At 35.5% G+C, this 13178-nt stretch overlaps 1 protein-coding gene across 3 annotated transcripts in view; it reads left to right on the forward strand.

The window, feature by feature from the left end:
- Positions 1 to 13178, forward strand: part of PKIB (cAMP-dependent protein kinase inhibitor beta) — a 123851-nt gene that overhangs the window by 18794 nt on the left and 91879 nt on the right. For all 3 annotated transcript variants that reach the window (XM_017881881.1, XM_017881861.1, XM_017881871.1), the window contains exon 2: positions 4261 to 4345. The gene's annotated coding sequence lies outside the window, so the exon portion shown is untranslated. The remainder of the gene's footprint in view (positions 1 to 4260; positions 4346 to 13178) is intronic.

The raw sequence follows: 13178 nt of genomic DNA on the forward strand, positions 1-13178 counted from the left end.
ATGCCCTGCATAAACTCGTAATTGGAAGGTTTCAGTTGAGGGCCATCAGCCACTGATAATCAGCTGGGGAAATGAATAGTTCAGTCCTGAAGGGGGCATCTGGTGGCACACCACAATGTCCATTACACCTGCTTCATAATACTCTATGTCTTTCATTGTACTTGAATAAGTTTTTCTTAGCTGTGTTACCCAGATAGAGCTATATGCTAGATGTCAAGGCTGAAATATTGAGTGGTGATACATAATGCAATGCATTAACAGGAAAAATACTACAGGAGCCAACTGAAAGAGCTAATGATGACCCAGTCTGGAACAATTTGCAGAGCATAATAAAGTACTGTTGGATTATAATCCAAAGTATAAAATGTAATATCCACCATGAGTTCATATAATTATGAATAAATAATTGAATACATAAATAAATGAGAAGAAGAGATAAATCTCCTGTGCAGAAGAATTCCAAATAATTTATGTAGATACAATATCCTCAAGGAGGTAGAAAATAACTCCTTTCTTCTTAATTGTGGGCTACACACAGTGACTTCTTTCCCAAAAATACTGTGGAAAGCAGCAAGAGGCAGACTAACTTTTCAGTGGAGAAACCTAACAAACACTATCTCATCAAGGTCAACATTGGTAGTGATGCCGTATTGATTTTATAGACCCTTGATATGATGTGATGAAAATGGCACTTTTCCTATGTGGTCTTCCTCCCAAAATCCCATAGCCACAGTCTAATCATGAGAAAAACACCAGGCAAATCCCAATTGAAAGACATTCTACAAAATATCTGTCAAACTATTAAGGTCATTAAAAACAAGGAAAGTCTAAGAAAATGTCACAGCAAAGAGGAAACATGATAACTAAATGTAATGCGGTATCCTAAATGACACTCCAAAATACCATAAGGGCATTAGATAAAAACGAAAGAGATATGAAATATGGGATTTAGTTGACAACAGCATATCAATATTAGTTCATTAATTGTAATAAATGTACCATACTAATGTAAGATACTAATAATAGGAGAAACTGGGTATGGAACGCTAGAGGAACTTTCTGTATTATCTTAAATTTTTTTTGTAAATCAAAACTATTGTAAATAATTATGTTAAAAAGAAATACTATTACCATAGGGCCCAGCAATTCCACTTCTGTGTATATATCCAGAAGATTTGAAAGCAGGGTGTTGAGGGGATATTGGTCCACCCATGTTCACAGTAACATTATTTACAATATCCAAAAGGTGAAAGTAACTCAAGTGTCCATTGATGGATGAACACATAAACAAAATATGGCATATATATTACAGTATTTTTATTTAAGGCTTTATTCAGCCTAAAAAAGTAAAGAAATGCTGACACATGTTGCCACATAGATAAACTTTGAGAACATTATGCTAAGTGAAATGAGCTAGTCACAAAAAGACAAATACTATATGATTCCACTTATAAAACTATCTAGATAGTAAAATTTATATAAACAGACAGTAAGATGATGGTTAGGGGTTTTGGAAAGAGAAATGGAGGTGATAGCTTAATAGGTATGAAGTTTCAGCAAGACAAAGAAGTTGTGGAGATTGGTTGTATAACAATATGAATATGATGAAGAATACTGAACTATATACTTAAAAATGATTAAGATGATAAATTTTATATGATTTTAACAATAATTTTCAAAAGCACTATTAAAATTACCATTTTCAATCCATTAGCCTGATGAAATTGATACTGCACAGATATGCTATATCTGTTTCTTTTCAGTTTATGATCCTCAGTGCCCTGTTTGGCTAATTATCCAGTGATCTAAAACAGTAAAGAGGTTAAGTAGGATAATCAGTATCTTCCAAAAGTATTTGCAACCAATGCTCATCCAAAAGCCCATATAAAAGTTACCTGGAAACCAGCAGGATGGGATGCTCATGAGAACTCAGGGGTTGAAGGAGAGGAAAACATGGATTAGCAGCATTTTGTGTCATTTTTATGTCTAAAATAAAGACTTCCTTGAGCTGAGGTCACAGTGCTGATTATATATTAAGGAATATTTGGTTGATATCTTTTATTTCCTCTTTGGAAACAGAACAAACAAACATCCTATTGCACACACTCTACATTTCTTTCATTTAAAACTCTACAACACAATGACAGAGAATAGGGACATATTTTCTATTCGTGTCCAGTAATGTCTGGAGATATTAGCAGAGTTTGAAGAAGATGGCATTAATATCTGTGCTGCATATGGCAGTTGAGTTATTTTAATCAAATGGCAGGTTCAGCCAATTGAGATTTGTCACTGTTTTGAGCTCCCTTTCCTTTTTCCCACTCTTTTAGATTCAGAGTGCCTTTGACATCAAAGTATATTACAGTTTAATTCCTTTGGTGCTCTTTTTTGGGGGGTGTGGGGGAAGCCAAAACAAACTTATTTCCAAAAGAAAGCTGTAAGACTTAAGAGTGTGATCACAGATACCTCTTAGGTCCCAATCTGAATTTAGTGTTAAACAAAAGAAGCAAGTTTATACTTTTGCAGATCTTCAGGGAGCGTAATAACTGTATATTTGGAATTTCGTTGTATGTGAATTTCCTTAAATCTCAGAACAACCTGGAGAGGCAGATAGGATTAATATTACTGTGCCATTTGATGAGCAAAGTTCTGCCATTCACCTCCAGGAAAGGAGATGACTACTCAAAATCAACAGCTGATAAATAGATGAGTTGAAACTAGAACTGAGTTCAGTGCTTCTGTCTTTATGTTTCAATGTCTTTACGACATTCTTTTGCTGGTGTATTTGTAAACTATGTGAGAAGCAAAGCAGAGAGTAATCAAACTATTTGAAAACTAAGAGTGGCTAACATAACGATGTTGACATTTGGGGGAAAAGATACTTTATTTGAGAATCATAGTGAAATATCTCCACTACATGTAGTTCTTGGGTTTTATACAAATTGGAAGTTCAGTTACTGTCCCAGTGTGAAAGGTGTGTGGAGAATGGTTTGGAAGGGGAATGACTCAGGCCAGGGAGACTAGTGAGAGATGTCATAACCCCTGGAAGAACGGGTGGCATGGAAAAAACTATGACTGGGAAGAGTTGAACTAGATTTGCCCATGCAAATGGAATTGGAAGGAAGAGTGACTTGAAGAACATTAAGAGCCTGGAATAGATAGAATTTGATGGTTTATTAGAAAGGAGTAGGGAAGAGAAGACAGCAGACAACGCTGATCCTTGAATACATAATATGAAACTAGACTCTTCCCTGCTCTGAATAACCCTAGTATATGAACAGAGGAATGTTGATATTACTGGCCCCACATTTAGAAAAAGAAACAGATGATCTTCATAGAATGAAAGCGACACGGCTTATTCATTTTTAACATCTAAGCATTTACTATGTGTCTGCTCAAATATGTAGAGTGCCTGAGTGAAAGGGCATCTGCTTAACTCAGTGATCAACTGTGGCCACCTCCACAGAAGTATATATGTAAATGAAAATAACTCAGTTGTTTTCCAGCTATTTCAAGCTAATAACCAGTTTTTAAATGGTGACTTTTTTACATATAAATACCTAAAAGAATATGATCAGAAAAAAATATTCAAGTGAATTTGCTACCTATTCATAGCAAAATGTTATATTACCTCTTGATGATGAGGCATTATGCATAGACTGGATTTTATTGGATTCATTTCTCTCCAACAATTCCAATCACTAGATCTTGTGATTAGGAAAACATTGTCCTTGCTCCTTGGTATTTAAATTCAAAGGTGAACGGTTGCAGGGATATATTGCTTTTTAAATCACGCATTTGAGAAAGGCTATCATTCACCTAGTGAATCTATTTCCAATGGAAATTTGAAAATATAAAAAAAAATCTTGCTTTCTTGTTGATTTTACTATTCAGTAAGAATGTCTCTGACTGTTCATGTTACACAGTTTTAGAGCAAAACACAAGAAAGACTGCTCAGAATACAATTGATGTGTTTGAATGGTGAACAAAATAATACAAAGAAATACATTCCTTATTTATCTGGGTGTATGGAGCTGCTTACTCAAGAAAATTTGTCCTGCTCTTGCTATCAGAGAAACTGAATAAAACAATTTGGGGGAAAGGAATAAAAAAGACAATGAATGTTGTTTTAAAAACATGTGACATTTGGTCACTAAATTAGACTTTTTTGTCTAAGGAACAACTTGTTCTTTTTTGCAAGAGACAAGAAACTAGAGATGTTTATCTTAATAAATCTTTTCCTGCCTTTGTTTCCTTCAGGAGTCATGCTATACTGAAAAGACACTCAATCAAGAGAACTCTGGGAGAAGCAGGAAACCCTGTGCCAGGGACAGGAAAGATAGGAGTAAGTACATTTTTGTTCCATTGATCTTGGAACATATGGAATAATATATTGAACATGTTCCTAAAAATATATTTGTTGCTATAAAGCCAGATGACAGCAAAGAAAATGTAAGGTGGGATATCTTCATTTTAGAAAACAATGTAGTTTAATATAAGGTTGATAGAATATACTGTTAATTTCTAATTAATAGCAAACAATACATACTGGGACCTTGAGATACACATTTTCAACTCGTGTCTGCCAGGGATAAGTGATTAGTAGAGGCTGAGCTTGGTTTGATATTTCCACTCTTAGCTGTGCCTATTTAAATGGTTCTCGTAGAGGCGGCTCGCCCATCAGAATGATATTTTGAAATTTATAGCCTTTAAAATAGAAGAGAAATTCATACTGCCTATCAGATCTTATAAACTGACTGCTTTTCTTATTACTACTCTCCTCAGAGACCATAGTGATAGAATTATAATTAGTACATACAATTAAATATTCTTTTTTTTTTTTTTTCTAAATGGAGTCTCGCTCTGTCGCCCAGGCTGGAGTGCAGTGGCCAGATCTCAGCTCACTGCAAGCTCCGCCTCTTGGGTTCACGCCATTCTCCTGCCTCAGCCTCCCGAGTAGCTGGGACTACAGGCGCCCACCACCTCGCCCGGCTAGTTTTTTGTATTTTTTAGTAGAGACGGGATTTTGCCGTGTTAGCCAGGATGGTCTCGATCTCCTGACCTCGTGATCCACCCGTCTCGGCCTCCCAAAGTGCTGGGATTACAGGCTTGAGCCACCGCGCCCGGCCAATTAAATATTGTTGATGACTAAACCTCAAGTTAATACTTGTTTCAGAGACAGGTTTTTGTGTGCTGGTATCTCACAGATATGTGTCCTATCTATCTTCTGTCTATCTATCTACCTACCTATCTATCTATCATCTATCTATCTATCTAGGACAGATATCTGTATATACTCATACATCAGTAGTGCATCCTTTGAAAACTGAGGCCACGTTCATATTGCAGTCTTATTAGTATTTCATAAAAATGTTATCAGTTTGTAACACAGGAACAGAAAACCAAACACCGCATGTTCTCACTCATAAGTAGGGGTTGAACACTGACAACACACGGACACGGAGGGGAATATCACACACTGGGGCCTATCAGGGGGTGTGGGGCAAGGGGAGGGATGACATTAGAAGAAATACCTAATGTAGATGGCGGGTTGGTGGGTTTAGCAAACCACCATGGCACATGTATACCTATGTAACAAACCTGCACATTCTGTACATGTATCCCAGAACTAAAGTATAACAAAAATAAATAAATAAATAAAAAATAAATATATAAATGTTATCAGTTTGGTAAAACTTGTGTTTGAGGGCACCTGGATCCCTTAGTGCTACATTCTCCTAACCAGAGTGAGAACCTTGCTTCTCCACTACAGCTTAGGTGACAGAGCAAGAGAACCCAAGGTCAGCAGCAGCCTGAGGGGAGGCTCCAAAGTTCTTCTGCCCCTCTCAGATTCCTACTAGAACAGAACTCCAGGGAGCAGGAAGGAGTGGAAGACATTATGTTTGGTTTAGGCTCATTGCCTAGTCTTCTTAAAACTAGTATACAACTTTCCTATTAACCCTCCGTGATTTCGTTTAAACATTGACAATAGGTTCATTTCCATGGCTCACCAGAGCATTTTTACTTTGATGTGAAAATTTAAATTTATGTCAACATGTCTAAAAATAAATTTAAGAATAACATGTCCTAATTAAAATCTACTTTTATTATAAACTAATTTCACACAAATAATTTTACCCAAATCATTTATGTTTCTACATAAACCACTAGAATCTCCATATGAGAACAAAATAAGTATAATTATAAATACAAATTAATTTTGTACTTAAGGAAAATTAAAACTAATATATAAAATAATTTATTAGGTCTATATTGTGGACTGAGTATACAGTGATTTATAAGCATAATCTTGTTTAATTCGCACAATAACTCTATGAGGAAGGTAAGGAGGCATGGTTATTTCTTGTGATTCAAGCATACCTTGCCAAATGCACACATTTAGCAAGTGGGTGGTGAGTTAGGACTTGAGCCTAATTTTGTCAGATGCATAAGCCTATGTCCTTGACCAGCTTGAATAGAAATGTTTGGTGGGAGGTAAAGCACTATGTTTAAATGACTATAGTATCTTATTTTCATCAGCTATTTATAATCAGTTACTAGAAATATATACTCTTAAGGAACAAATTATCCCTATACTCAATGAATTCTTTGAAAGAGAAAACATTTTTCTGATTTATTTAATAAGAAGCACAATACTAAAAAAGTAAAAGAAAAAAACAAAACTAATAAAAGTATCACAAAAAAGAAAATCATAAAAATTCATTGAAATACTAGCTAAAGAATGTAGATATCAATAAAATAGAATAATACAACACATGGTGTTTATTCTAGGTATGTGAAAGTGGTTCAGTATCAGGAAACTTATTAAAGTGATTTCATAATCTTAGACCAAAGAATAAAACCCATATTTTAACTTCCAAATAGATTTCAAATGACCTTTGATAAAATGCAACTATATTTCTTTTAAGAAAATACACATACATGTAACATAGTAATTTAGGAATAGAGAGATGTCATTAAAATACAAAAATGTGATTTCAGCAAAGCAGAAAAACCCTAGTAGCTTACTACATCACCAATTTCATCACTTACAGTTAATACCATTTAACAAATTTTAACCAATGCAATAAATGTTTTAAAAGACTAATATTTTCTGCATTTTTCCTATATATGCTAGGAACTGTTCTAAATGCTTTACAAATATTAACTCATTTGATCCTCACAACAATCCTAGGAGATATGGACTATTATCATTCTATTTTGCAAATTAGGAAGCTGAAGCCAAGAGATCCTAAGTAACAAGGCCAAGGTCATAAAGCTAATAAGTAGCAGAGCTGAATTAAAACTCATATGGTTTGACCCACGAGTCTTTAATCATAAATACCATGTTATGCTGCCTCTCAAAGGTGAAAATTATTATAAAAAATGTTACATCTTTTTTTGCTTAAAAAAATATATATATTTTACTAAAAATCCCAAGAGAATTAACTGAAGAACCATTAGGGTAATGAACTTTGTTAAGGAACCCTACAAAAGATAAATGTGTAAAATCAGTTGGTTTTCTATGACAGCAACAAATAAAAAAACATTTAAAAAACTCATCATAGCAATTAAATATTATATAGCTATGAATAAACTGTTGAAGAAATGTACAAGACTTAAGAAAATAACATCTATAGAGAAATACTAGATAAACAATTGGCTGTTAAGTGTGTTATGCAGAAAGAAAAATTAGCAGTAATGAAGGTTTATATTATATTCTTGGATGAGAATAATAGATGTTGAACAGATGTTAGCCTCCTCAAATTAATTTATAAAGTTAGTACAATTTCATTTAAAATCCCAAAAAGGATTTAGGAGAGAGCTTGGCAAAATGATTTTAAAATTCATCTGGAAGCATGGACAGTCTGGAAAAGGTACATTTTGAAAAGAAAAGAAAGATGAAACTTGCTATTTCCCAGTATTAAAGCATATTAAAAAGTTACAATTATTAAAACTGTGTGGTACTAACATAGAAACTTGGAGAAGCCAAGTCAGTCTGAGAATTCCCCAAACAGATCAAAGCACATGTAAAAGTAATGCATAAGAAAAACCACATTTTATGTTGATGGAGAATGTAGTGACTCTTCAAAAAGCACAACAACAATAATTAGTTAATATTAGGAAAACATGTAAATTTGGATATTTTATTTATACAATATACAAATACTTGTCAGATTGATAAAAGCAGAACAATGACTGAGACATAACTGGAGGAAAATAGATTGGCAAAAAATTTCATAATCTTGTCTAACATGACATTGAATGCACAAATCAAAATTGGAGATTGATAGACTTAATTGTAGATATATTAAAACTTCTGTACATATAAAACAAAGAAGAGACTCAAATAGCATGAACCTAATAAATGTTTGAAAATTGCTTTTTCTTGATTTTTTGAGGGGAAATGGAATTAATAAATCAGTTAAGTCCTGACTAACATTCCAATATATTACTGTTTGACGGCTTAGTAAAGCAGAAATTGTTCTGGGATAGTACTAATTTGCTATTTTATCTCCTGAAGGCACACAGCATCACAGAAGTTTTTGTGTGAAGAATACATAATATGTCTTAATTAAAAATAAAGATGAAGGCCGGGCGCAGTGGCTCATGCCTGTAATCCCAGCACTTTGGGAGGCCGAGGCAAGTGGATCACAAGGGCAGGAGATGGAGACCATCCTGGCTAACACAATGAATCCCTGTCTCTACTAAAAATACAAAAAATTACCTGGGCACGGTGGCAGGTGCCTGTAGTCCCAGATACTTGGGAGACTGAGGCAGGAGAATGGCATGAACCCAGGATGCAGAGCTTGCAGTGAACAAAGATCACGTCACTGAACTCCAGCCTGGGTTACAGAGTGAGACTCCATCTCAAAAAATAAATAAATAAATAAATAAAGGTGAAGTTCTAGTAAAGACCAGTGATAATATGGAAAGTTGAATTGTTCCACCTAAAAAGATCAATTAATTTGGCTTAGAGTATCCAAGAGAGGAGAGGATTTCAACCAGACAGTTTTATAATTCTTACATGTGCCAGGGCATTTTATTTCAGTAGAAATTATTTGCAACCACCTTCAGTAATCTCTGAATTAGGATAACATGTTAAAATAAGTTATGTCTAATAAAAATGAAATAATTCAATTTCTGTCTTGAGTTATGCAGTAGATAATCACAGAGTAGTGACACAATGATAAAATTTGGAGAGAAATGTTTCCTGTTTTATTGAAGTTGATGACACAAGAAAGATTGTTTGCCTCCTTCTAGAGTACCTCTGCTCCTTCAATGCTGGGAACTCAGAGGAAGTGTGAAAGGAAAATGTATTATAATTAATGACCAATAATTTTTTTAAAGTTTTAATTTAGGTAAAATAGTCAAGGTTATACCGGCCAGTACTATAACAATCAATTAACACTAACAAAATAGCCATTTTCTGTCCCAGGCTGTATTAGCATTATTGCTAGACTCTGAGCTCCAAATAGCTCATGGGAAAGAGTAACCAGTGTACCCGTGAACTTCGTAGTCTGTTCACATCCAGTCGCTATCCATGATTCTGGCCAATGCATTGACTCCTGTTCACTGCTAATCCTCCTGAGAGCACTCACTCTGCTTCAGGTGCTCCCGCTAGCAGTCTCTCAGCTGACAGGGAATCTGCTCCCCTACCTGTGTCGCCCATTTGTTTCAGGGCTCAAATTGCCCGACGTTCTGCTTTCAGGCATTCATCTCTTGCCTTCTAACCCTGACTGTTGTCCCTGTATTGAGTTTGGTACTTCAACTCTTTTTATCCATTCACCTTAAAGAGTTTTTTCCCTCACTTACACAAGGACTGGGACTGTTAATAAGTGGCTTTGGGCCAGGCAGGTCTTGGTCCTGGGGTTTGGCTAACAGCCATCATCATAGTCCTTCCTATAAGAACTTTTATGCATTCATGCAGTTATATCCCTGGCAGATTCATCCTGCTGGCTCAGGAGACATGCCTAGTAGTGCCTGAAACTATAAAAAGACTACAGAATAGACCGTAACTCTAATACCCTTGCTAAATAAACATTGATTTTTAAACATGTATCTTTATTTGTTCATAAATCTACATTTAGTACATATATTCTTTGACCACCACCAGAAAAAGGTCTGGAAGTAGTCAAAAGAACCGTGTAAAATGTTTTCTTCTTCTCTTGGGTAATAAAAGCAAAAGAGAAACCTAGCCATTTTGTTTTAAGCACGACTAACCAAATCAAACAAGCATAGCCCTAAACATAAAGAATAAATCTTGTTACTGTTCATGCTAGCCAGACTGTCACTTTTTGAAGACTGTCCAAACACTGCAAGCAGTGAATTCTGGAGGGAAAATGGAAAACAAAACAAAACAACCAACAAACAAAGGAGCAGAACACACAGACACCCTTGTCAAGGAGAGTAAAGGGAATATATACAAAGAATGAAGGTGGTCGTTAACAGATTAGCACTAATTCTTAGTGATCAAAGTAATTGTCAATTAATGTTTGCAATGTGCCAAACTCATTTTCTCATTTCTTCATTCAGTAAGTGTTCTTTGAGCATTTACCCCATTTACCCTGTGCCCTGCACTGTTGTGAGCTGTGGGGATCAGAGCTAAAGACACTGCAATTCTCCAGAGTCTGTGAATCACTAGCATGGAAATTCTGAACTAGAGAAAAATTGACTAGAGGAGTGTGAGGAGACCCAAAAGGTGTTATATCAGGAATGGCAGATGATTTACTTTGTGGAGGTCCTAGAGAAGATGTGCTAACTTTCTTCAATTATGCCAGAAATATCATGTCAAAAAAAATCCGTGTGATTGAGAAGGCAAAACTAGATTTGAGTGGATGGAATTAGAGGAGAAAACATTTTTGCTTAATCAAGGGAAAGGCTGTCTGAAATTATAATAAGCTACCTCTGATAACTGAGTTGGTTGATCACAAGTGGGAGGATGAGGGGTTGGTGTTGGGGATGGGTAATTAATTCATCTCCAAAGACAACAATTCCAGAGTCTGTTGTTGAAATCATTGATGTGGGAAGGGTTCCTCTGAAGACAATACAGTAAGGGACTACAAGGCTGCTTTTAAGTTAGACCTACCAGCTTTGTCACTTACTCTTAGGCTTTGACCAAATCTCTCATCTCTGATCCTTAGTGCCTACATCAGAGAAAAGGAGATAGTACATGTCACAGGACTGTGGTGAGAAGAGAAAAAAATGAGTGTAAATGAACTAATTCAAAATGGTTGCTCTATAGTGGGCACTCAATAGATGATACTCAATACATGGGAACTAGAATGTCATCTTGGGAAACACTTGGACTCCCTTAAACAATCCAGAAGGTTAAAATGACACCCACTAAGGTAAAAAGTTCCTCTCTTTGGCCGGGCGCAGTGGCTCACGCCTGTAATCCCAGCACTTTGGGAGATCGAGGTGGGTGAATCAAGAGGTCAGGAAATCGAGGCCATCCTGGCTAACATGGTGAAACCCCGTCTCTACTAAAAATACAAAAAATTAGCCGGGTGTGGTGGCGGGCGCCTGTAGTCCCAGCTACTCGGGAGGCTGAGGCAGGAGAATGGCGTGAACCCGGGAGGCGGAGCTTGCAGTGAGCCGAGATCGCGCCACTGCACTCCAGCCTGGGCGACAGAGCGAGACTTCCGTCTCGCAAAAAAAAAAAGAAAAAAAAAAAAAAAAAAAAAAAAAAAAGTTCCTCTCTTCTTATTTGGGATTCATAAAAACAAAATGTTTCTAAAATGTGCAGGGAGAAATACTAAACACATACAACATTAGAAAAGCTGCCAAGATAATTGTTCTACTTTGTTACCATTTCCTTATTATTTACCTATTCTTAGTTGCTGGAAAGATTTTTTTAGCTCAATTTCTACTTTGTATTATTCTAAGAGACCTGTACTGTCAACTTCAGCTTGTCATATCAAAGGAGATCTTGGACAACACGTTGTTACATGTTCAAAGACGCTCATGCAAGTTGGATGAGTTTGAAAATTGATAGGGTTTAGTTCTAAGTATCTGTGTTGTAATCAATTCCTATTTTTCAATCATGTTGTTGGTATCAACTGTTCCATAATTTGAACTAGCCAGTAAAAAGTTCAAAAGGACTCAGGTGGTGAACTACATTGAGATTATGCCAACATGAGACACATAAAGCAGTTAGTGATTGCCTGTAAGAACATTAACTCAACGGACTGCGGTTCACTTCTCACATGCTTACCAGCTGCAATAATGAATATTTAAATAAATAAATATTTCAGTACTCTGGGCTCACTTTTCCAGGCCTATCTTTGATTAGTTTCACCTTCTCTTTGTTTTCATAGTCTGTGTTCTGTTTTTTGTTCACGTAATTCATATTATATGAATATGAATTCAAATAATGAGACATTTAAATAATGAAGAAAAGAACAAAGAATAAAATCAATTTCCCACCTCCCAGAATTGACTCATTTTATTTTATAATGTCTGCTTAAAGCCTCCTTTATAAAGAAATAAAATGCAACAGTTAAGTCTCCTCTCAGAAACTCCTATGAATTAGTGTGCATTGTTTCAGTCTATTTTATATTTTCACTCATCTATTTATACAACCATTCCAATATTTAGTCTTGATTTGTGTTTTTTAACTTACAAAAATAATATCACACTTCTTTTCAAAACATTGTTTTTGAAATATATACAGATATGTATATAGTTCTAGCTCTGTTCTGCCTGTGAAATTTATATTTCACTTGGTAAATGAAACACTTCATTTGCTATTCACATCTAGTGGCCTTCCCTACTCCTAAATTGGGCCCATGGATAGCAGAACGTTATTGCCAGAAAAGTTAGAAGAAAACATCATTCTAATTTATGGCTTTATATATTACCAACACTGGGAACTTTTGAAAATGGCAAAAGCTAAAATGGATGGGAAGTCAGGAAAATATGGTTTCCCAGGCAAACCACAGTGAAGGATCAGACTGCGTATGGAGAAAACAAAGCTATGAGAGGTGATGTGACTCTCTGGTATTAAAGCCAAATAATCAGCAGGCCACTCATCTAGGGTTGTTTCTGTTTCCAGAGCGCTTATACAAGTCACACCAAAAGTTAACTTTGAGGCATTCCCTGTCACTGATTAATATATATGTATATGTGTGTGTGTGTGTGTGTGTGTGTGTGTATATATATATATATATATATTT

The sequence above is a fragment of the Rhinopithecus bieti genome, unplaced genomic scaffold, assembly GCF_001698545.2.
Source record: "Rhinopithecus bieti isolate Rb0 unplaced genomic scaffold, ASM169854v2 scaffold_1060, whole genome shotgun sequence".
Classification (NCBI taxonomy): Eukaryota; Metazoa; Chordata; class Mammalia; order Primates; family Cercopithecidae; genus Rhinopithecus; species Rhinopithecus bieti.